This window comes from Staurois parvus, unplaced genomic scaffold, assembly GCF_062004578.1.
Source record: "Staurois parvus isolate SC_StPar_1 unplaced genomic scaffold, SC_StPar_1.0 ptg000093l, whole genome shotgun sequence".
NCBI classification, from domain to species: domain Eukaryota; kingdom Metazoa; phylum Chordata; class Amphibia; order Anura; family Ranidae; genus Staurois; species Staurois parvus.
In genome coordinates this window covers 129,177-153,112 of record NW_028317889.1, presented here as the reverse complement: position 1 = coordinate 153,112, position 23,936 = coordinate 129,177, and the positions used below count along the sequence as shown (strand labels likewise).

General features: G+C 46.4%; 1 protein-coding gene across 1 annotated transcript in view; it reads left to right on the top strand.

The window, feature by feature from the left end:
* CYP24A1 (cytochrome P450 family 24 subfamily A member 1) overlaps nucleotides 1-2,349 on the top strand; it is a 31,220-nt gene extending 28,871 nt beyond the window's left edge. Inside the window, exon 12 of the mRNA XM_089670702.1 lies at nucleotides 77-2,349. The gene's annotated coding sequence lies outside the window, so the exon portion shown is untranslated. The remainder of the gene's footprint in view (nucleotides 1-76) is intronic.
* Nucleotides 2,350-23,936: the final 21,587 nt, after the last annotated feature.

Genomic DNA, 23,936 nt, shown 5'->3' with positions numbered 1-23,936 from the left:
GGTACAATGACTACAATGAGTTGAGACTGTAAACTCCATCACCATGCTTGATTGTAGCTCGTTTTTCTGTCCACAGTATTTCTCCACGTGACGCATTCGAAGATGACTGAGCGAGCTGTATCCAGTTTCTGCTTCACCTATTGACTGCTCAGATTTCAGGCCTTGAACCCTGTGAGACGAAGCAAGTGGCTGGTGTTTACAGCCTTCCCCAACGTCAGAGCACCAAAGCTGGCAAAGGTCGATTCGATGATGAAAGCACGGAGCTGCCCACACTGCTCGCAGACCTAAACAGAGGCAGTTGTATAATCTACTCAGTTTGTTTTTCTATGAGTAGGTCAGGTTTGCTGATAACATAGGGTGGATAACACGAGAAAAAGCTGACAGGAGTTCATTGTAGCTGGTTACTTGCTCTTTGCACCGTGGAGGACCTAGAACAACATTCTGACACTTGGAGGTCCTAAAGCAATGACAACCTCACACTAAGGGTTCCAGAAGTGTGACAGACTGCCTTTAAGGGGTTCCAGAACAATGACACCTTGACACTTAAGGGTCTGGAACAATGACACACTGACACTTTGAGGTCCAGAACAGTTACACACCGACACTTGGAGGTCCCAGATCAATGACACACTGACACTTGGGGGTCCAGAACAATGACACACTGACACTTGGGGGTTCAAGACAAATCACACACTGACACTTGGAGGTCCCAGAACAATGGCATACTGACACTTGGGGGTCCAGAACAGTTACATACCGACACTTGGAGGTCCCAGATCAATGACACACTGACACTTGGAGGTCCCAGATCAATGACACACTGACACTTGGAGGTCCCAGATCAATGACACACTGACACTTGGGGGTCCAGAACAATGACACACTGACACTTGGGGGTTCAAGACAAATCACACACTGACACTTGGAGGTCCCAGAACAATGGCATACTGACACCTGGGGGTCCCAGACCAATGACACACTGACATTTGGGGGTCCAAGACCAAAGACACAATGATACTTGGAGGTCCCAGAACAATGACACACTGACACTTGGGGGTCCCAGAAAAATGACACACTGTCACTAGGGGCCCAGAACAATGTTACACTGACACTTGGAGGTCCCAGAACAATGATACACTGACACTTGGGGGGGTCCCAGAACAATGACACACTAACACTTGGGGGGTCCCAGAACAATGACATATGGTCGCTAGGGGTCCCAGAACAATGACACATGGTCGCTAGGGGCCCCAGAACAATGACACTGACACTTGGAGGTCCCAGAAAAATGACACACTGATACTTGGGGGTTCCAGAACAATGACACACTGATACTTGGAGGTCCCAGAACAATCTCACACTGACACTTGAGGGTCCCAGACCAATGACACACTGATACTTGGAGATACGAGAACAACAGCATTCTACTGCATGCTCTTAAGGTGTCTGTCTGCTCATTCTTAGTTGGTCACTGACACATGGAATCACCTCTTAGAGAGCTCTACACCTATGTTCCCAGTTCCATCTTTCGTGACAATTAAAGAAGATTTCATGTTTGCGGTTTCGTTTTCAATTGCAAAAACTGCAGCAAAAGTTGTGAGACTCTAGCTGTATAGCATAGGCAGAGCTAGGCAGTATCAATTTCTGCCTTATGTAATTTGGCCTGGTTGTTTATGGCAGCAGAAATTTCAGCACACAAATAGCTTGTAGGTTCGTCTGTTACTCCCCTGCAAAAAATCACACCTAAGTCACACCTAAGAACAGCTTACCGATTTCCTGCTTCAACATAAGGATGTTGAGATGGTGGCCAAGTGGGTGCTGAAATTCCAGGGTTGAAAGGTAAAGCCAGCACTGCGTGAGGACGTAGCAGCTGATGTGACCATTGACAGCTGGTGTTGCGTGAGACAGACCGGGCTGGCGTGTGAGAAAGGTGAACTTAGCTCAGTCTGTCTCACGCAACACCGGCTGTCAGTACCGTCACATCGGATACAACTGTCTCACCCGGTGCTGGCTTTACTGACGAGATGCTCTCCTACCCTTCCCAAGCCAAAATTGACAATTTCCAGGACCGTGATTCGTCTTTGTTGTGAGAGACGGGTGGTGTTACCACAACGCAGGCAAGCCATGGCATGTGTATGGAGAGGCAAGGAGCTGGCTGGCTTTCTGTTATAACCCCCCCCTTCCGCCCAAGCTCTTCTAATAGAAAAAAATCCTGGTTTATGTTGGGAACATCTGGTACTTTCTGTTTATTGTTATTTATGGTTTTACGTTGTTCTTTTAGTGAAGTAATAGTCTGTTCTGTATTTTTATTGTTTATTTAATTGCTAAAATAAATTCTGTTCAAAATTTCCAGAGCATACTGTTTTTTTCCTTTTAACTGTTGTTCAACTATGTATTGTTCAGCTTCCTGTACGGTCATATGCAGGTTGCGTAGAGATGGCTCCTACGTTTTATAAAGCTGGCTCCCAGTTCTGGGTGATTTGTCCAGGCCTGTGCTAGATAAGCAGACTGATTTCATGTACTCAGCCTAGAAAAAGCCACTGACTGGAGGATGTCTTCAGACATTGTGTTTCTGAGGGGGTGGGTGCATTTGGAGAAGGAGAGCCTCTTCTGCCTCTGCACTGTCTTGCCACCATGGTTCAGGATGGAGCCCCATCTCCTCTGGTTTGTCCTGGTACCATCACCTCAATCCCACTCCTCAGTTTTTCTCCGGAATCACTTCATCCTGCTCCAACTCATCTCTCCTGACCCCTTTGCACTCTAATACTCACTCCTGCCCTATTAGTTTCAGCAGAGCCCTCACAAGCTTAGCCATTGAGGTGTTGTAGATCAGATCTTGTCTGGTCCATTAACAAGTCATACCTTCATGATCGCCCTCATTTACAGTGCATTCATCCATGACTACCTGGCCACCTCACTTCTAAATAATAGTTCATCCCTCCATGGCCCTCCTAACCCTTAGTGGCCACCTTACCCTCCATTTACAGTGCATTCATCCATGGCCAACTCACTTCTAAATAGTATTTTATCCCTCCATGGCCCCCCTAACCCTTAGTGGCCACCATACCCTCCATTTACAGTGCATTCGTCCATGGCCACCTCACTTTTAAGTAATAGTTCATCCCTCCATGGCCCCCCTAACCCTTAGTGGCCACCTTACCCTCCATTTACAGTGTATTCGTCCATGGCCACCTCACTTCTAAATAATAGTTCATCCCTCCATGGCCCCCCTAACCCTTAGTGGCCACCTTACCCTCCATTTACAGTGCATTCGTCCATGGCCACCTCACTTCTAAATAATAGTTCCTCCCTCCATGGCCCTCCTAAACCTTAGTGGCCACCTTACCCTCCATTTACAGTGCATTCGTCCATGGCCACCTCACATCTAAATAATAGTTCATCCCTCCAGGGCCCCCCTAACCCTTAGTGGCCACCTTACCCTCCATTTACAGTGCATTCGTCCATGGCCACCTCACTTCTAAATAATAGTTCATCCCTCCATGGCCCTCCTAACCCTTAGTGGCCACCTTACCCTCCATTTACAGTGCATTCGTCCATGGCCACCTCACATCTAAATAATAGTTCATCATTCCATGGCCCCCCTAACCCTTAGTGGCCACCTTACCCTCCATTTACAGTGCATTCGTCCATGGCCACCTCACTTCTAAATAATAGTTCATCCCTCCATGGCCCCCCTAACCCTTAGTGGCCACCTTACCCTCCATTTACAGTGCATTCGTCCATGGCCAACTCACTTCTAAATAATAGTTCCTCCCTCCATGGCCCCCCTAACCCTCCATTTACAGTACATTCGTCCATGGCCACCTCACTTCTAAATAATAGTTCATCCCTCCATGGCCCCCTAACCCTTAGTGGCCACCTTACCCTCCATTAACAGTGCATTTCTCTATGGTCACCTCATTCTCCATTTATAGTTCATCTGATCATGGCCTCCTGGCCACCTCACCCACTATTTACAGTGCATCCTTCCATGGGCACCTTACCCTCCACAGCCACCTCATCCCCTATATACAGTGCATCCCTCCATGGCCACCACGCCTCACAGTGCATCCCTATCCAGCCACCACACTCCTTGCTCACAACACATTTGTTAATTTTTGCAGCACCAAAAATGCTTTGTAACATTCTAGTGCCTTTTTATTAACCAGGGGCGGACTGACCATTCGAGCACTCGGGCATTGCCCGAGGACCCAGGGTCAGTAGGGGGCCCCATGAGATGCCCCTGGTACCTTTTTCATAGGCTTTTTTGAGTTTGGGCAAGGACACAGGGGCCCCATGATCCCCTATTGCCCAGGGGCCCCATGAGTTGTCAGTCCGCCCCTGTTATTAACTCATTTTTTTTTAAAGGACATTTTCCCTCTAATGGTACATGAATAGATAACATTCAAAGCTTCTAGCTTTGCACATACTACTGAATTAATCAATGGGTCTGCCCCCCCCCCCTTCCCAAATGTTCCCATAGGAGCTCACAGGATAACATATATAATTATAGATATGGGGGTGCTTTCACATCATGCCTACACATACAGTAAATCTAAGGTATATGAAATTAAGTTATTAGGGGAGCGGCCTGCAGTCACAGGCCCCAAGTTTTTACCAAACTTGACTGGGCAAGCACCACTATTTACTATTATTATTTATTTCAGGTACTTATATAGCGCCATCAATTTACGCAGCGCTTTACATATATATTGTACATTCACACCAGTCCCTGACTCTCAAGAGGCGTACAATCTAAGGTCCCTAACCCTCAAGGGGTGTACAATCTAAGGTCCCTAACCCTCAAGGGGCGTACAATCTAAGGTCCCTAACCCTCAAGGGGCGTACAATCTAAGGTCCCTAACCCTCAAGGGGCGTACAATCTAAGGTCCCTAACCCTCAAGGGGCGTACAATCTAAGGTCCCTAACCCTCAAGGGGCGTACAATCTAAGGTCCCTAACCCTCAAGGGGCGTACAATCTAAGGTCCCTAACCCTCAAGGGGCGTACAATCTAAGGTCCCTGACTCTCAAGAGGCGTGCAATCTAAGGTCCCTAACCCTCAAGGGGGGTACAATCTAAGGTCCCTAACCCTCAAGGGGCGTACAATCTAAGGTCCCTAACCCTCGAGGGGCGTACAATCTAAGGTCCCTGACTCTCAAGAGGCGTGCAATCTAAGGTCCCTAACCCTCAAGGGGTGTACAATCTAAGGTCCCTAACCCTCAAGGGGTGTACAATCTAAGGTCCCTGACTCTCAAGAGGCGTACAATCTAAGGTCCCTAACCCTCAAGGGGTGTACAATCTAAGGTCCCTAACCCTCAAGGGGCGTACAATCTAAGGTCCCTAACCCTCAAGGGGTGTACAATCTAAGGTCCCTGACTCTCAAGAGGCGTACAATCTAAGGTCCCTAACTCACATTCATACATACACATACTAGGGACAATTTAGACAGGAGCCAATTAACCTACCAGCATGTCTTTGGAGTGTGGGAGGAAACTGGAGTACCTGGAGAAAAACTTACCCAGGCACAGGGAGAACATGCAGACTCCAGACAGGTGGTGCTGTGGTTGGGATTTGAACCAAATAGTACTGCCAGGTGGAAGTGCTAACCATTTAGCCACTGTGCTGCCCACTAAAGACACTTGTTGGTATTTTGGCAGATTGTCATTAAAAATGAAAAGAAATGTTTTAAAGTCTGTCACTGAAGACTCCATCCACACAGCAGAATTGTTTTCCTGGTATAGAATGGTAATACCGTTCCCAGTATCCTGGTGTGTGAGCCTGGTATAGAGTTTTAATAGGTTTGTGGGCTAAACGGTAAGTTAAAACTCAGAACTGTAGTTAGCAAAGGGTGAACTTGTGCCAACAGGGTAGGATTTTAGAACATGTCCAAAAGATGGGAAAAGTTGCAGTTTAGATCACATCTGCAGCATTGGGCTGCGAGTTAGATGCCCACCTATACATTTTATAGGGGTGTAGTATAGTCCATTCTTTCTCAACCAGGGTTCCATGGAAGCGTAGGGTTCCTCCAGAGGTTGCTAGGGGTTCCTTGAGCGATGTGCAGTTTCTTCCTCTCAGATAAGTTTTCATAAACACCAATGATCTTTGTAGTTATCTGTAAGGGGGAGCAGGGGCGGATTGACAACTAATGGGGCCCCCCGGGCAATAGGGGATCATGGGGCCCCTGTGTCCTTGCCCAAACTCAAAAAAGCCTATAAAAAAGGTACCAGGGGCATCTCATGGGGCCCCCTACTGACCCAGGGCCCTCGGGCAGTGCCCAAGTTTCCAAATGGTCAGTCCGCTCCTGAGGGGGACATTCATCCCATTGACCAACAATCTAAGAAGGTCCTTCTCCACAGATCACCTATATAAGAAGACCTTTCTCTATTGACCACCAATGTAAGGGAACATTTCATTAACTACCATCCAAAGTAGTCCCTTCTCCTCCTACCATAAGTGTAAGGAAAGGGGGCATGTCATGTCCAGCGGGCACTTTCCCACTGACCATCAACGCAAGCAGGCATTTCTTTACTGACCACCAAGTGAGGGAATACTACAATGTTCACGTATCTTCTGGCCATTATTACTGGTATTATTTGTTTAATCTTGTTGTATAGAGCAGCCCTGGGTGTCAAATTTGTTTAGTGTATCACATTCTCTATTATATTTCTCTATTTATTTTTATATCTTCAACCTAACATTCATGTAAGTGTACCATGAGCTGTAAATAAAGTAACCATTACCAAGGATTTCCTGATATCTCAATTCAAAGGTTCCTCCATGTTAAAAAAGGTTGAAAAAGACTGGTATAATCTGTGTATGAAAAAAATGGGAAAAGAGACCCTGGAAACTTACAATCATGGAGAACTTCCATAAGATCCTCTCTGAAGAGAAGTCTTTGGACCATTGGGCCTGCAAAGAGCTGTGGTGCCTACAATATGAGTAGTTGTTTAAAGACTCTGATCCATTTTCTAACCACAGCATCTATAGTCAAAGAGGAAGCTCACCCACCCTGCTGCTTTTTTTTTGCCCAATCTCCTCTTGCCTGTTATGTGGGTACCAGCCTCTGGTATGATAGGTAAAGCCTCAAGTATGATGAGTACCAGCCCCAGGTATGAGTACCAGCCTCTGGTATGATAGCCTCCAGCCTCAGGTATGAGTACCAGCCTCTGGTATGATAGCCTCCAGCCTCAGGTATGAGTACCAGCCTCTGGTATGATAGGTAAAGCCTCAAGTATGATGAGTACCAGCCCCAGGTATGAGTACCAGCCTCTGATATGATAGCCTCCAGCCTCAGGTATGAGTACCAGCCTCTGGTATGATAGCCTCCAGCCTCAGGTATGAGTACCAGCCTCTGGTATGATAGCCTCCAGCCTCAGGCATTGAGTACCAGCCCAAGGTATGATGGGTACCAACCTCTGGTGTGATGGGTGCTAGCCCCAGGTGTGAGTACCAGCTCGAGGTATAATGGGTTCTGGTATCTGGTGTGATAGGTATCAGCTCAAGGTAGGTGTCAGCCCTGGGTATGATGGGTACCAGCTCCAAGTAGGTGCCAGCCCTAGGCATGATGAATACCAGCCCTTGGTATGATGGGCACCAGCCGCTGGTAGGATGGATAGTGGTCCCAAGTAGGATGAGCACCAGCCCAAGGAAGGTTGGGTACCAATCCATTGTAGGAGGAGTAGCGGCCCAAGGTATAATGGATAACAGCCCAAAGAGGGTTGGGTACCATCCCCTGGTAGGATGGGTAGTGGACCAAGGTATGATGGGAATCAGCACAGGGAAGGTTGGGTACCAACACCTGGTAGGATGGGTAGCATCCCAAGGTATGGTGTTTACTAGCCCATGTTAGATTGGGTACCAGTTCAAGGCATGATGTGATGGGTACCGTGTCTTGGTAGGTTTGCAGTTGTCCCATACTCTTTCAATTTTCGGATGATGGATTGAACAGTGCTCAGTGAGAGGGTCAAAGCTTGAGATATTTTTTATAACCTATCCATGCGTAAAACTTATCCACAAATTTATCCCTGACCTGTCTGGTGTGTTCCTTGGCCTTCATGATGCGGTTTGTTCACTAATGTTCTCTAACAAACCTCTGAGGGCTTCACAGAACAATTGTATACAGTATATACTGAGATCACATGACACACTTGTGGACTCTATTTACTAATTAGGTGACTTCTGAAGGCAATTGGTTCCACTAGATTTTAGTTAGGGGTTTCAGAGTAAAGGGGGCTGAATACAAATGCACGCCACACTTTTCACAGATTTATTTGTAAAAAATGATGTGCCACTTTGTGTCGGTCTATCACATCCAATCCCAATAAAATACATTTACATTTTTGGTTGAAACATTTCAAGGGGTATGAAGACTTTTCTCAAGGCACTTTCACTTGCGAAGCTAATGATCCGGTCTTCCAGTATCGGAAAAGAGTTTCAAGGGGTGTTCCATTATCGGAAATTAGTTTCAAGGGGTATGAAGACTTTTTCAAGGCATTTTGGTTTGCAAGGCTGACGATCCCATCTTCCCGTATCGGAAAGGAGTCTCAAGGGGTATGCATTCTTTTTCAAGGCACCGTTATTTACAAAGCTGATGATCCGGTCTTCCGGTATCGGAAAGGACTTTCAAGGGGTTTGAATACTTTTTCAAGGCACTGTTATTCATCAAGCTAACGATCCCGTCTTTCCAGTATCGGAAAGGAGTCTCAAGGGCAGGAGCGGACTGACCATTTGGAAACTCGGGCACTGCCTGAGGGCCCTGGGTCAGTAGGGTGCCCCATGAGATGCCCCTGGTACCTTTTTCATAGGTTTTTTTGAGTTTGGTCAAGGAGACAGGGGCCCCATGATCCCCTATTGCCCGGGGGCCCCATGAGTTGTCAGTCCGCCCCTGCTCAAGGGGTATGAATACTTTTTCCAAGCACTGTAGTTTGCAAAGCTATTCCTGTTTTCCATTATCTGAAAGGAGTTTCAAGGGGTATGAATACTTTTTCAAAGTTCTGTAATTAGCGAAGCTAACGATCTCATCTTCCAGTATCAGGAAGGAGTTTCAGGGGGTATGAATACTTTTTCAAGGCACTGTTATTTACAAAGCTGATGATCCCATCTTCCATTATCTGAAAGGAGTTTCAGGGGGTATGAATACTTTTTCCAAGCACTGTTATTCGCGAAGCTGATGATCCCGTCTTCCATTATTGGAGAGGAGTCTCAAGGGGTATGAATACTTTTTCGAAGCTCTGTAATTAGCGAAGCCGACAATCTGGTCTTCCAGTATCAGGAAGGAGTTTCAGGGGGTATGAATACTTTTTCGAAGCTCTGTAATTAGCGAAGCTGATGATCTCGTCTTCCAGTATCGGTGAGGAGTCTCAAGGGGTATGAATACTTTTTCCAAGCTCTGTAGTTGGCGAAGCCGACGATGTGGTCTTCCAGTATCAGGAAGGAGTTTCAGGGGGTATGAATACTTTTTCAAGGCACTGTGATTTGCGAAGCTGATGATCCTTTCTTCCATTATCAGAGAGGAGTCTCAAGGGGTATGAATACTTTTTCCAAGCAGTGTTATTCGTGAAGCTGACGATTCCATCTTCCAGTATCGGAGAGGAGTTTCAGGGGGTATGAATACTTTTTCCAAGCTCTGTAATTACCGAAGCCGACGATGTGGTCTTCCAGTATCAGGAAAGAGTTCCAGGGGGTATGAATACTTTTTCCAAGCTCTGTAGTTGGCAAAGCTGACGATGTGGTCTTCCAGTATCAGGAAGGAGTTTCATGGGGTATGAATACTTTTTCGAAGCTCTGTAGTTGGCGAAGCCAATGATGCGGTCTTCCAGTATCAGGAAGGAGTTTCAGGGGGTATGAATACTTTTTCCAAGCAGTGTTATTCGTGAAGCTGACGATCCCATCTTCCATTATCGGAGAGGAGTTTCAGGGGGTATGAATACTTTTTTGAAGCTCTGTAATTAGCGAAGCCGACGATGTGGTCTTCCAGTATCAGGAAGGAGTTTCAGGGGGTATGAATACTTTTTTGAAGCTCTGTAATTAGTGAAGCTGACGATCCTTTCTTCCATTATCGGAGAGGAGTCTCAAGGGGTATGAATACTTTTTCGAAGCTCTGTATTCAGCGAAGCCGACGATCCAGTCTTCTATTATCGGAGAGGAGTTTCAGGGGGTATGAATACTTTTTCGAAGCTCTGTGATCAGCGAAGCCGACGATCCGGTCTTCCAGCATCAGGAAGGAGTTCCAGGGGGTATGAATACTTTTTCAAGACACTGTTATTTACGAAGCTGATGATCCCATCTTCCATTATCGTAAAGGAGTTTCAGGGGGTATGAATACTTTTTTGAAGCTCTGTAATTAGTGAAGCTGACGATCCTTTCTTCCATTATCGGAGAGGAATCTCAAGGGGTATGAATACTTTTTCGAAGCTCTGTGATTAGCGAAGCCAACAATCCGGTCTTCCATTATCGGAGAGGAGTCTCAAGGGGTATGAATACTTTTTCGAAGCTCTGTATTCAGCGAAGCCGACGATCCAGTCTTCCATTATCGGAGAGGAGTTTCAGGGGGTATGAATACTTTTTCAAGGCACTGTTATTTACGAAGCTGATGATCCCATCTTCCATTATCGTAAATGAGTTTCAGGGGGTATGAATACTTTTTCGAAGCTCTGTATTCAGCGAAGCCGACGATCCAGTCTTCCAGTATCGGGAAGTAAAAGAAAGGCATACTGCCACATGCAGCGCCTCAGTTGGATGTGTCTGCAGACTTGGTGGAAGCCTTGACTACCCTACGTTTCTCCTACAATGGGACCTTGGATCTTGTTTGGAGGTTCTAGCAGGGGAGCGCAGCTACTCGTATACCCTTGACCGAAGATCGGTGCTTCATCTACCGGGGATGGCCATCCTCTTCGACCGAGCGCGGAGCTTCGGGAGGGACGCACATGGAGCGGTGAGGGAGGAAGGGGACACCCGCCTAGCCAGCCAGATCAGCCGAATCAACCCTAGCGATCAATGGGGTGACAGATGTCGCAGCCAGATCGCCCTCACATCCAGAGCCCATTCTCTGCCGCTGCTCTATTTATACCCTGTATATTCCACCAACTTCAATATTAGGGTGATTTTTTTCACCCATCGCAGTCCCTGTACCGTTTTCTGATCAGTTTCGTTCGCTAATTACGAATCCGGCGAAAACGCGGCATTCACAGGCGAATTTTTCGCGTTTTTATCAATCTACTGCGCCCACATTTACCTATAGAAGGCTTATTATGTATACAAATCGTTCCCATTCTATTGGTCGAAGGGGAGGAATTGGAGGAGACACACTCCGCGGTGATTGCTTCTCCTGCGTATCGCCGCGCCTATTCCGCCTGTAGCCCTTCCCTATCGCCGCGCCTATTCTGCATGTAGCCCCGCACTATCGCCACGCCTATTCTGCGTGTAGCCCCGCCCCGTCACCACGCCTATTCTGCCTGCAGTCCCGCCCTCTCGCTACGCCTATTCCGCCTGTAACCCCGCGCTTGCGAATACGCTGCGTTCGGCTGGCGCTGTTGTTGCGATCGGGAGCCGGCAGGGGGCGCCGGCTCCGCCGTCCTAATACTGAGAGCGGCCGCTCGCACTGCGGACACTCGCTGATCCCACAGGTATACAGCGTATTGCTGGGGGCTGCGGTCACTTCAGATGGTTCTGGTTCCCCGTGTGAGGAGTGGGGGGCACATTAGGTGGGATAGTTTATGGCTGAATCGGTCCTAATGTTTCCCGTCATGTCAGGCTTTGCAGACCTCCCCCCTAGTTTGCATTGCCCCCCTTCACCGCCCCAAAAGAGGTTTAAAGGGAGAGTCCACCCAGACATGGGGCTGTATCAGTGATGACAGGAAGGTGCATTGATTACACCCGGCATGGAGTCCCGCACAGCATTGCAACCGTGTCTGGTTTGTTGCCATGGCCATGCGTGGGCTCCTGCTTTGTTTACCCCCCAGCCCGGAGTGGGGGGGCTGAGCATGGGTGCCCACCATCTTTTATGGGGCTGGAGGGTGTAAACAATGGATGGATTCTGTTATGGGGCTGGAGGGTGTAAACAATGGATTCTGTTATGGGGTCAGAGGGTGTAAACAATGGATGCATTCTCTTATGGGGTCGGAGGGTGTAAACAATGGATGCATTCTGTTATGGGGCTGGGGGTGCAAACATTGGATGGATTCTGTTATGGGTCTGGGGGTGTAAACAATGGATGGATTCTGTTATGGGGTTGGGGGTGCAAACATTGGATGGATTCTGTTATGGGTCTGGGGGTGTAAACAATGGATGGATTCTGTTATGGGGGTGTAAACAATGGATGGATTCTGTTATGGGGTCGGAGGGTGTAAACAATGGATGGATTCTGTTATGGGGCCGGAGGGTGTAAACAATGGATGGATTCTGTTATGGGGGTGTAAACAATGGATGGATTCTGTTATGGGGTCGGAGGGTGTAAACAATGGATGGATTCTGTTATGGGGCCGGAGGGTGTAAACAATGGATGGATTCTGTTATGGGGTCGGAGGGTGTAAACAATGGATGGATTCTGTTATGGGGTCGGAGGGTGTAAACAATGGATGGATTCTGTTATGGGGCCGGAGGGTGTAAACAATGGATGGATTCTGTTATGGGGCCGGAGGGTGTAAACAATGGATGGATTCTGTTATGGGGCTGGAGGATGTAAACAATGGATTCTGTTATGGGGTCAGAGGGTGTAAACAATGGATGGATTCTGTTATGGGGCTGGGGGTGTAAACAATGGATGGATTCTGTTATGGGGTTGGGGGTGTAAACATTGGATGGATTCTGTTATGGGGCTGGGGGTGTAAACAATGGATGGATTCTGTTATGGGGCTGGAGGGTGTAAACAATGGATGGATTCTGTTATGGGGGTGTAAACAATGGATGGATTCTGTTATGGGGTCGGAGGGTGTAAACAATGGATGGATTCTGTTATGGGGCCGGAGGGTGTAAACAATGGATGGATTCTGTTATGGGGCCGGAGGGTGTAAACAATGGATGGATTCTGTTATGGGGCTGGAGGATGTAAACAATGGATTCTGTTATGGGGTCAGAGGGTGTAAACAATAGATGGATTCTCTTATGGGGTCGGAGGGTGTAAACAATGGATGGATGGGGGTTGTGCTGGGCACCCATCAATGTAAGGGGGCCGTGCTGGGCACTCATCAATGTAAGGGGGCCGTGCTGGGCACACATCAGTTTAATAGGGGACTATGCTTGGCATTCCTGAATGTAAGAGGGGCTTTTATGGTCACTCTTGGATGTAAAACAATTTTTATTTTGCGACCCAAGAATATTTGTAAAACATACAATGTGGCCCTCGCACTGAAACGTTTAGAGCCCCCCTACTCTAGGGTAACAGGTGATGGGGCACGCTGCAATTTGTGTAAAACAATTTGTGGCACATCCAGTATTTGGGACACTTTGGTGCATCTGCAACACATTATTTCCAATGAGCTGCCTTAATGCAACGCATGTTAACGAGCCATATGCACCCATGTAAATGGGCCCGTCTTGCGTAGGGATGCGGTTTGCATTTTCAGCAATGCAGGCAGGTATCTTCACAATTTGTGGATGGTACTGCTGCCACTGCATGACAACTCCCTGCTGTGCCGCCTGCCCCCTAGCAACTAAGAACGCCCGCACAGTCATTGGTTGTTATGGAGCAGCAATAAAAAAATGATGTGGGGTTCCCATTAAAAACACATACCCGACCCTGATCCTTGAGGATGGACGAGTGGTGGAACTATAGTGCTGCAGGGGAAACCTTTGGATTAAAGGTGAATATTGCAGCAAAAGCTGTTTTTCTTGCAATTTAGCATGCTACAGGAGGATGCTGTAGGATGATTAAAAAGCAGACTGCAAACATGGATAACGTAGGGGATCGGTATGTGGATTCACTTTATTGTCCCTTTTATTCATCATTGCCTTTCATTGAATTTTTGTTGTTCCAGAGTGCTACCAGAGCTTGAAGAGCCCAAAATCTGCTTCACCGTCATTTCTTCTGACTCGCTCTGTTGGGTCGGGTTAATATTTAATCCCCTCTGCTGAAAGGAACCAACCCAACGCACCAGACTGATGGGTCTCAGGGGGCTTCAGGGATGAAATTTAGAAATGGTGCTGCAGCTGAATGACATGGTCCTTATGGTCTTGTGGGAGGGGCAGGGACACCAAGTGTAATATTGTCACTATTTATGGATCGCACAACCCCGGAGCACTGCAGCATGGCCATTGCTTCATCTAATGCATTGATATGACGTTGCTATCTGCTACTCACACATTCACACTTCAGTGTATTCCTTACAGTCACCTTTCATTGTCTTTTAGATATTTTATGGTCCCTCTAAAGAAGGTGCCTTATAACAAGCACCCAAGCTGAGAGGTATGAGTGTAGCCTAGGGCTTATATTAAAAATGAGTGAAATCTCATGAGGTCATTTTATCTGCATCATCACACGGGCCACCTACATATATATATATATATATATATATATATATACATACAGTCAGGTCCATAAATATTGGGACATGGACACAATTCTAACATTTTTGGCTCTATACACCACAATGGATTTGAAATGAAACAAACAAGATGTGCTTTAACTGCAGACTGTCAGCTTTAATTTGAGGGTATTTACATCCAAATCAGGTGAACGGTGTAGGAATTACAACAGTTTTCATATGTGCCTCCCACTTGTTAAGGGACCAAAAGTAATGGGACAGAATAATAATCATAAATCAAACTTTCACTTTTTAATACTTGGCTGCAAATCCTTTGCAGTCAATTACAGCCTGAAGTGTGGAACGCATAGACATCACCAGACGCTGGGTTTCATCCTTGGTGATGCTCTGCCAGGCCTCTACTGCAACTGTCTTCAGTTCCTGCTTGTTCTTGGGGCATTTTCCCTTCAGTTTTGTCTTCAGCAAGTGAAATGCTCAATCGGATTCAGGTCAGGTGATGGACTTGGCCATTGCAGAACATTCCACTTCTTTCCCTTAAAAAACTCTTTGGTTGCTTTACATAGCAGCTGTACATAGCAATCCGCTCCATTCCTCCAGTTCTGGGTTTTCAGTGCAGCTCTGAATAGCCAGGTGATTGCAGCACCTGAGCTCATTAGGAGGGTTTAAATAGCCAGTTCCTGCCTGTCTTCCCATTGCTCAGATACTGAGGAGCTGAACACCCAGAAATATGTTCTGACTTCGGAAAGCAATCTTTTCTTCTTGTAGTTGTAGAAGAGCCATCCAGCTTGTATGTGAAAAACTCCGTTCACCAATATGTTCATGTATACAGTAGGGTGGCCACATCCTCCCTTTAAACCCGAACACACATTAATTCTGGGGCTAATTTCATGCAGGGAAGGCACCAAGTGAGTTTAATTGCCACCTTAATCAGCCCCAGAACCTGTGCCATTAATAAGTGTCTGGTTTTAAAGGGATGAGGTGGCAACCCTACAGAGCTGCTCTGATTTTTGATATGTACCCGGAGTTCAGCTTTACCCAGGGATGGTCATTTCCTGACCCAGAGGCAGGGTGGCCACCTCATCCCTTTAAATCCAAACACGTATTCATGACACGGGTTCTGAGGCTGATTTAATGCAGGGAAGGCACCAAGTGAGTTTAATTACCACCTTAATCAGCCCCAGAACCCGTGTCATTAATATGTGTTCGGGTTTAAAGGGATGAGGTGGCCACCCTACCTATAGATGACTGTCAGAGCTCTGCATTCACTAGACTGGATGTCAAGTCATTATGAGCCCTCATGCACACTCAACATTTTTACAGCGGCTGTTTTTGGCTTTTGATGGTTTTTTTTTACAGCTAGTAACCCTGGGTTCACATCTTTGCGGGTGGTGCCGCTGCGGATCTGCACGAAAATCCGTGCAGCCGCACCACCCGCACAGAGGAATGCAGTCCTGCGGGCGGGTGCCATTAATTCTAATGGCACGCCGCCCGAACTGGAAAACGCAACCGTACTGGAAGCTGTTTTCTGTGCAGACTGCGTTTTCCAAAAAAGTGCAGGGACTTCTTCCCTGTGTGTCACGGGCAAATGAATGGGCTCTCGTGCCCGTGCAAAACGCGGCTCGCACGGCCACATAGATGTGAACTGGGGGTAAACGCCCCAGCATGTTATCCTAGGTGTTAATGCACACATAGACTTTTTTGGCTGGAAAAAAAACTCCGGACTATTGGGTTTCTAGAGGAACTTTTTAGCTGTCAAAACGTGGCAAAACACCGCAAACTGGCATTTTTTGGAGCAAAAAAAATTTTTTGGCTAAAAAAAAAAATAAAAACCGCAAACGCGGGAAAACTCTGCTAAACGCTAATGCAAAAATGCTAAAAAAAGCTGATAACGCGACTTTACGCAGCTAACGTTACCAGTGTTATCAAAACGTGTGCATGAGGGCTAAAAAAAGGCAAAAAAGGAAAAATAACTCACTTATGGTGCAAAATAAATAACCGCTTTGAGATCCCCATGTCACACGTCACGCTCATAGGAAACGTGCCAAAATGAGGGGAATGAATCTTCATTATGTCTGCTGGGGGCACGCCGGTCTAATTGCTTATTGAGGTTATTGCACTAATAACCTCCTGCTATTGGACCTGTCATCAGATATCTTTTATCACGGTAAATGCAGCAGTAATGTGTCAGTGTAACATTTCAGGTATTTATTGCCTCTCACAGAGATCACAGTACTATCCCTGACTATGCCGACATCACATTTTTGTTCTGGCATCGTCCAGGGTTTCAATCAACCTCCTGAACTGAGAAGTTGGCTTAGAGATTACACAGTCCTGCAAATCTTGGTGCCTGTGTGGTTCTTGGCCATGTTCACACGTGCTGACACAGATCAGAGGGGGTGAGCCGCAGTTCCATGTGTGAATGGACACACGAAGCAGTGCGTGCCCCCATAGCAAGCAACTTGCTGTGGGGGCACCCGACAGGAGTGAGGAGCCAGGAGAGCCTGAGGCTGTTCTGTGCAAACCACTTGTCCTGACTATTCTTTTGAATGACTCCTGCCCACGACCTCTGCCTGGAGCTGTCTACTCTCTTGCCTGCTGCTTGCCCATGACCATTGCCTGGAACTGACTACTTTCTCTTGCCCACTGCCTGCCCATGACCATTGCCTATGTCTGAACCTGAGTACTCTCTTGTCTGCTGCCTGCCCATGACCTTTGCCTGGATCTGACTGCTCTTTTTCCTCCTGCCTGCCCATGACCTTTGCCTGGATCTGACTGCTCTCTTGTCTGCTGCCTGCCCATGACCTTTGCCTGGATCTGACTGCTCTTTTTCCTCCTGCCTGCCCATGACCTTTGCCTGGATCTGACTGCTCTCTTGTCTGCTGCCTGCCCATGACCTTTGCCTGGATCTGACTGCTGTCTTTCCTCCTGCCTGACCATGACCATTGCCCGGACCTGACTACGCTCTTTCCTGCTACCTGCCCATGACCTTTGCCTGGATCTGACTGCTGTCTTTCCTCCTTCCTGCCCATGACCTTTGCCTGGACTTGACTGCTCTCTTGTCTGCTGCCTGCCCATGACCATTGCCTGGACCTGACTGCCCTCTTGCCTGCTAACTGCCCATGACTTCTACCTGGACCTGACTACTCACCTGCCAGTGACCCCTAACTACTCTCTTGCCCACTGTCTACCTACAACCCCTACCTGTATTTGACTATGCATGCTGCTGCTCACAACGTTTGCCTGAACCAGACTACCCTCTTGCCTGCTACCTGCCCATGACTTCTGCCTGGACCTGACTACTTTCCTGCCTGATGTCTGCCCACATCCCCTACCTGGACTTGACTACTCTATTGCCTGCTGTTTACCCACAACCCCTACCTGGACCTGACTACTCTAGTGCCTGCTGTTTACCCACAACTCCTACCTGGACCTGACTACTTTCTTGCCTTCTGCCTGTCCACAACCTCTGCCTGGACCTGATTACCCTCTTGCCTGCTACCTGCCCCTGACTTCTGCCTGGACCTGACTACTTGCTTGCCTGCCAACGACCCCGACCTGGACCTGACTACTCTCTTGCCTGCTGTCTACCCACAACTCCTACCTGGACCTGACTACTTTCTTGCCTGCTGTCTGCCCACAGCCTCTGCTTGGACTTGACTACTCTCTTGTCTGCTGCCTGCCCATGACTTCTGCGGAACCTGACTACACTTCTGCCAAGCGTTTTGTGTACAGTCTCCACACCTCAGCTGTTCTGTTCCAGCTACCCCTCTGATGGAGCAATCCTGAGGGCCACGCCTTGGTGACAGCTTGCAGCAAAGAAAACTGGGATCACTAGGGTTTCCAGCCATCCCCACCATCAGGACCACTGGTAAAGACCAACTATCCCCCAGCATGGAGGCACCATAACAATCATTAAAGCAATTTGGACTCCTATATTTTCAGGCACTCTTCTTCGTCATGCTTTGATTCCTTCCTCCGAGGTCTGTGGCCAGCTTTGGGGCACTTTTATACTGGCACATGTTCAACTGTAATTTTGCAAAGGTATTTGCATCTTCCTTGTCCATGTTTCAATGTGCTACCCAAGCAACTTGATTTAGAAAACACAGTTTGGTTCCCACCATGCCAATTTTAATTTTCTAAAGGTACTTTATCTGTTGCATCAAAGTTTGGCCGAGGGTATTCCACAGACTTCTGTTAAAAAAGGTCCTAGCCTCAGAACTCTTAATTCTCAGAAGCCTCACAGCTCCAAAAGCTCCTGCAACTCCCTTCCACTGTGGGCACACCAGGTCCTGGCCAAGGGAACCTGTCAATGAAGCTGTGGAGAACTTGGCAGCTTGGATTTCCATGGAGTACATGAAAGCGTCTGTGCACATTTATTTTTTTTATGAATAAATGTATCTCCCCCAGAATGCCCCTATCGCTACGATTAAACCTGTAAGAGAGTGGAAACAAATTGTGGCTGGAAGGCCAACCGTTGTCTTGCACTTTGGCCCCCTGAAGAACTTTATTCATTTTTGCACAGCACAAGCACTTTATTCCCAAGTAGTAGGGTGTAGGTCCTTGCACTTGCCCTGAAAGTCTTGGGGGGAGGGCTTGTGGCTTTCTGGTCAGGTTCTTCCCCACCTATGGGGTCCCTCTCCGGGGAAGCCCCACCTAACACTTGGGTGGACCTTGCCTCGGCTCCTCACCTGAAGAATGGGGTCTGCCTGGTTTCGCCCGGGTGGATCGTGAATACCCCAGTCTTGTGCCCTGGGAGATCAGGGCCAGGGTCCTTTTTCTTCTAAGGAAGACCATGTATACACCCTTTGCGCTTTTTTGCGGTTAACTTTTTGTGTGATTTTTTTTATTTTACCCAAAAAAAGAACAAAAACGTGATTGGCACGTGTGTACACAATCAATAAATAGAATCCAGATGCATCAAAGAAACATGGTGCAGTGCGTGCCTACGCGTCGCGTCAGGACAAATACCTGAATGGAATTCGAACTTCTCTGCCCTTTCAGCTCGAGTTCAGCTTGGCAGAGCTCGCCGCTCACACAGCAATAGGAAACAATATCAGCAACTATTTAATTAATATATATCCCAGATAGACAACTTATTTACTGGAGTGTGAAACCATTCAACCCTTTACTGAGCACCCGGGGTCACCGGACCGACTCAATGGCGATTTATTAATGGAAAGCTGCGGACAACAAAAACAGCCTGTTTAGACATTGCACGAGATTGGCTAAAAATAGAGGGGCCGTGACGCACGCGGCGGCGGCGGTTAAACAATAATAGAGAAGTTAAGGTTTTCTGAAACGTGTTAGCCCCAAAAAATTTAAAGAGAAATTTAGCCGATTTAATGAATAATTCACCAGGGATCTGGATACCTAAAGATAGAGAGGATTCTATTCCAAGCCTCGGCTGACCTGACTCAACGGTGGTTATGTCAAGTACAGATTTGTCTTTCAAGAATCCCTGTATGAATGGGGTCAGTAAGTGTACAGGATTTAGGAGACAATGAAGACATGGGGGCGGGGGGGGGGAAGACCGCAGTGGTGTGCGAGGAGAGACGGATTTTCTCACAATTGCACAGACAAATTGTTCAATGCACTCAGTAACCTTTCCCCTACGCCTCACTGCCATTCTCTGGAAAACTGGCTTTTATTTCGACCTCTACAACCCCAAACTTCACTGTGATGAGTCAGACCACAACCTGAATATCCGAAACTTACTCATCAAATATAGTGGAAGCATGTATCTAATTTAAAGGGCCAGACCATTATAGATACATAAAGAGATGGATGGACAGATATCTCATCAGTACTGTCCAAATATAAGTTACGGTATACCATGTAGGAGTGACATCACCGCTCTCCAGATATAAGATATATTATAGAGTAGTGGCATCACCGCTCTCCGGATATAAGATATATTATACAGGAGTGACATCACCGCTCTCCAGATATAAGATATATTATAGAGTAGTGACATCACCGCTCTCCAGATATAAGATATATTATACAGGAGTGACATCACCGCTCTCCAGATATAAGATATATTATACAGGAGTGACATCACCACTCTCCATATATAAGATATATTATACAGTAGTGACATCACCGCTCTCCAGATATAAGATATATTATACAGAGTGACATCACCGCTCTCCAGATATAAGATATATTATACAGGAGTGACATCACCGCTCTCCAGATATAAGATATATTATACAGGAGTGACATCACCACTCTCCATATATAAGATATATTATACAGTAGTGACATCACCGCTCTCCAGATATAAGATATATTATACAGAGTGACATCACCTCTCTCCGGATATAAGATATATTATACAGGAGTGACATCACCGCTCTCCGGATATAAGATATATTATACAGAGTGACATCACCGCTCTCCAGATATAAGATATATTATACAGGAGTGACATCACCGCTCTCCAGATATAAGATATATTATACAGGAGTGACATCACCGCTCTCCAGATATAAGATATATTATACAGGAGTGACATCACCACTCTCCAGATATAAGATATATTATACAGTAGTGACATCACCACTCTCCAGATATAAGATATATTATACAGAGTGACATCACCGCTCTCCGGATATAAGATATATTATACAGGAGTGACATCACCGCCCTCCGGATATAAGATATATTACACAGGAGTGACATCACCGCTCTCCAGATATAAGATATATTATACAGGAGTGACATCACCGCTCTCCAGATATAAGATATATTATACAGGAGTGACATCACCGCTCTCCAGATATAAGATATATTATACAGAGTGACATCACCACTCTCCGGATATAAGATATATTATACAGTAGTGACATCACCGCTCTCCAGATATAAGATATATTATACAGGAGTGACATCACCGCTCTCCGGATATAAGATATATTATACAGGAGTGACATCACCGCTCTCCAGATATAAGATATATTATACAGAGTGACATCACCGCTCTCCGGATATAAGATATATTATACAGGAGTGACATCACTGCTCTCCGGATATAAGATATATTATACAGAGTGACATCACCGCTCTCCGGATATAAGATATATTATACAGAGTGACATCACCGCTCTCCGGATATAAGATATATTATACAGAGTGACATCACCGCCCTCCGGATATAAGATATATTATACAGGAGTGACATCACCGCCCTCCAGATATAAGATATATTATACAGGAGTGACATCACCGCTCTCCAGATATAAGATATATTATACAGGAGTGACATCACCGCTCTCCGGATATAAGATATATTATACAGAGTGACATCACCGCTCTCCGGATATAAGATATATTATACAGAGTGACATCACCGCTCTCCGGATATAAGATATATTATACAGAGTGACATCACCGCTCTCCGGATATAAGATATATTATACAGGAGTGACATCACCGCTCTCCGGATATAAGATATATTATACAGAGTGACATCACCGCTCTCCGGATATAAGATATATTATACAGGAGTGACATCACCGCTCTCCAGATATAAGATATATTATACAGAGTGACATCACCGCTCTCCGGATATAAGATATATTATACAGGAGTGACATCACCGCTCTCCAGATATAAGATATATTATACAGGAGTGACATCACCGCTCTCCAGATATAAGATATATTATACAGGAGTGACATCACCGCTCTCCGAATATAAGATATATTATACAGAGTGACATCACCGCTCTCCGGATATAAGATATATTATACAGAGTGACATCACCGCTCTCTGGATATAAGATATATTATACAGAGTGACATCACCGCTCTCCGAATATAAGATATATTATACAGAGTGACATCACCGCTCTCCGGATATAAGATATATTATACAGAGTGACATCACCGCTCTCTGGATATAAGATATATTATACAGAGTGACATCACCGCTCTCCGGATATAAGATATATTATACAGAGTGACATCACCGCTCTCTGGATATAAGATATATTATAAAGGAGTGACATCACCGCTCTCCGGATATAAGATATATTATAAAGGAGTGACATCACCGCTCTCCGGATATAAGATATATTATAAAGGAGTGACATCACCGCTCTCTGGATATGGTATATTTATATATACACAGAAGGACAGATTGAAGAGTAAAGTTCTTTTATATTTCATCTGTTGGGACATATTTCAGTTCTCAGGGTGAAGGCGTATTATTTTATGAGCCATGAACAGTTTGTCTTGGTCCATGTATTGGAGTGAACAGTCTGTACAGGAGGGTGTGAGATGAACAGCATTGGGCACACATCAGCTCACCCACCATCTATGCCTTTATATAATGTCCTGCCAACTTTCCAAAGGCAAACAATGGCTGCTGTTGAACTACAAATCCCAGCATCCCCAGGCAGCTCCTATGATCTGCTCCCCATCTGAAGTGACTTGCTGCAACACCAGGGTTTGTCGCGGGGTCTCCGGAGCTGACCGCAGACCTGTCCGCCTAGGGATTAGGCGAGATGTTTTTTGTCTGCGGTAGGAGGAAATTCTCTGGCTCTTTTGCCAAAACCAAATCCTTTAAAAATGAATGTCCTCACTTTCCATGATACTCATCAGCAGCAGAACTACATCAGCTGCTGAGACTCATTCGCATCCTACTGATTATATTGGCATTGCCTCAGGATGAGATTAAAGAAAATATATTATATCTGTCATTTATTTTTATTGAGGTCATGAATAAAAAATAAAATATACATTTTCACAATGTTTCCTATATTTTTCTTACCTCCTGTTGTAATCCAGTTGTTTATAGAGCTCAATAGCTCAAGGTGATATTTACACACACCCAGCATGACTCCACCTCCATTCCCCTTTATATTACTGCTTTGTGTGGAAGCAGTGGTCTCTCTGCCGATGTCTGACACACTCCCTCAGAACTAGAGCTCTCCATTCAGCAAGGCACATGCTATCTTCAGCCTGAGTAGAAAAGCCTACCCACGGCCTGGATGATACAGACAAGGACCCTTTCTCTCTGTGTGGAAGAAGTGGTCTCTGCCTGGTCTGGAACACCCCCTGCTAAGTCGGAACTAGAGCTCTCCGTTCAGCAAGGCACATGCCACTTTCAACCTGAGCAGAAAAGCCTTCCCCTGCCATCATGCTGCAGAGAAGGACCTTTGCTTTCTGTTTAGAAGCAGTGGTCTCTCTGTGGAGGTCCGACACTCCCTGCTAAGTCAGAACTAGAGCTCTCCATTCTTCAAGGCACATGCTACCTTCAGCCTGAGTAGAAAATCCTTCCTCTGCCATCATGTTCCAGAGAAGGACCCTTCTCGGATACAGTATATTGTCTTGGCAGGGGGTGTGCTAGACCTCAGCAGAGGGACCACTGCTTCCATACAGAGAGAAGGGGTCCTCCTCTGCAGCAAGCTGTAAGGGGGCAGGCTTCTCTACTTAGGCTGAAGATAACATG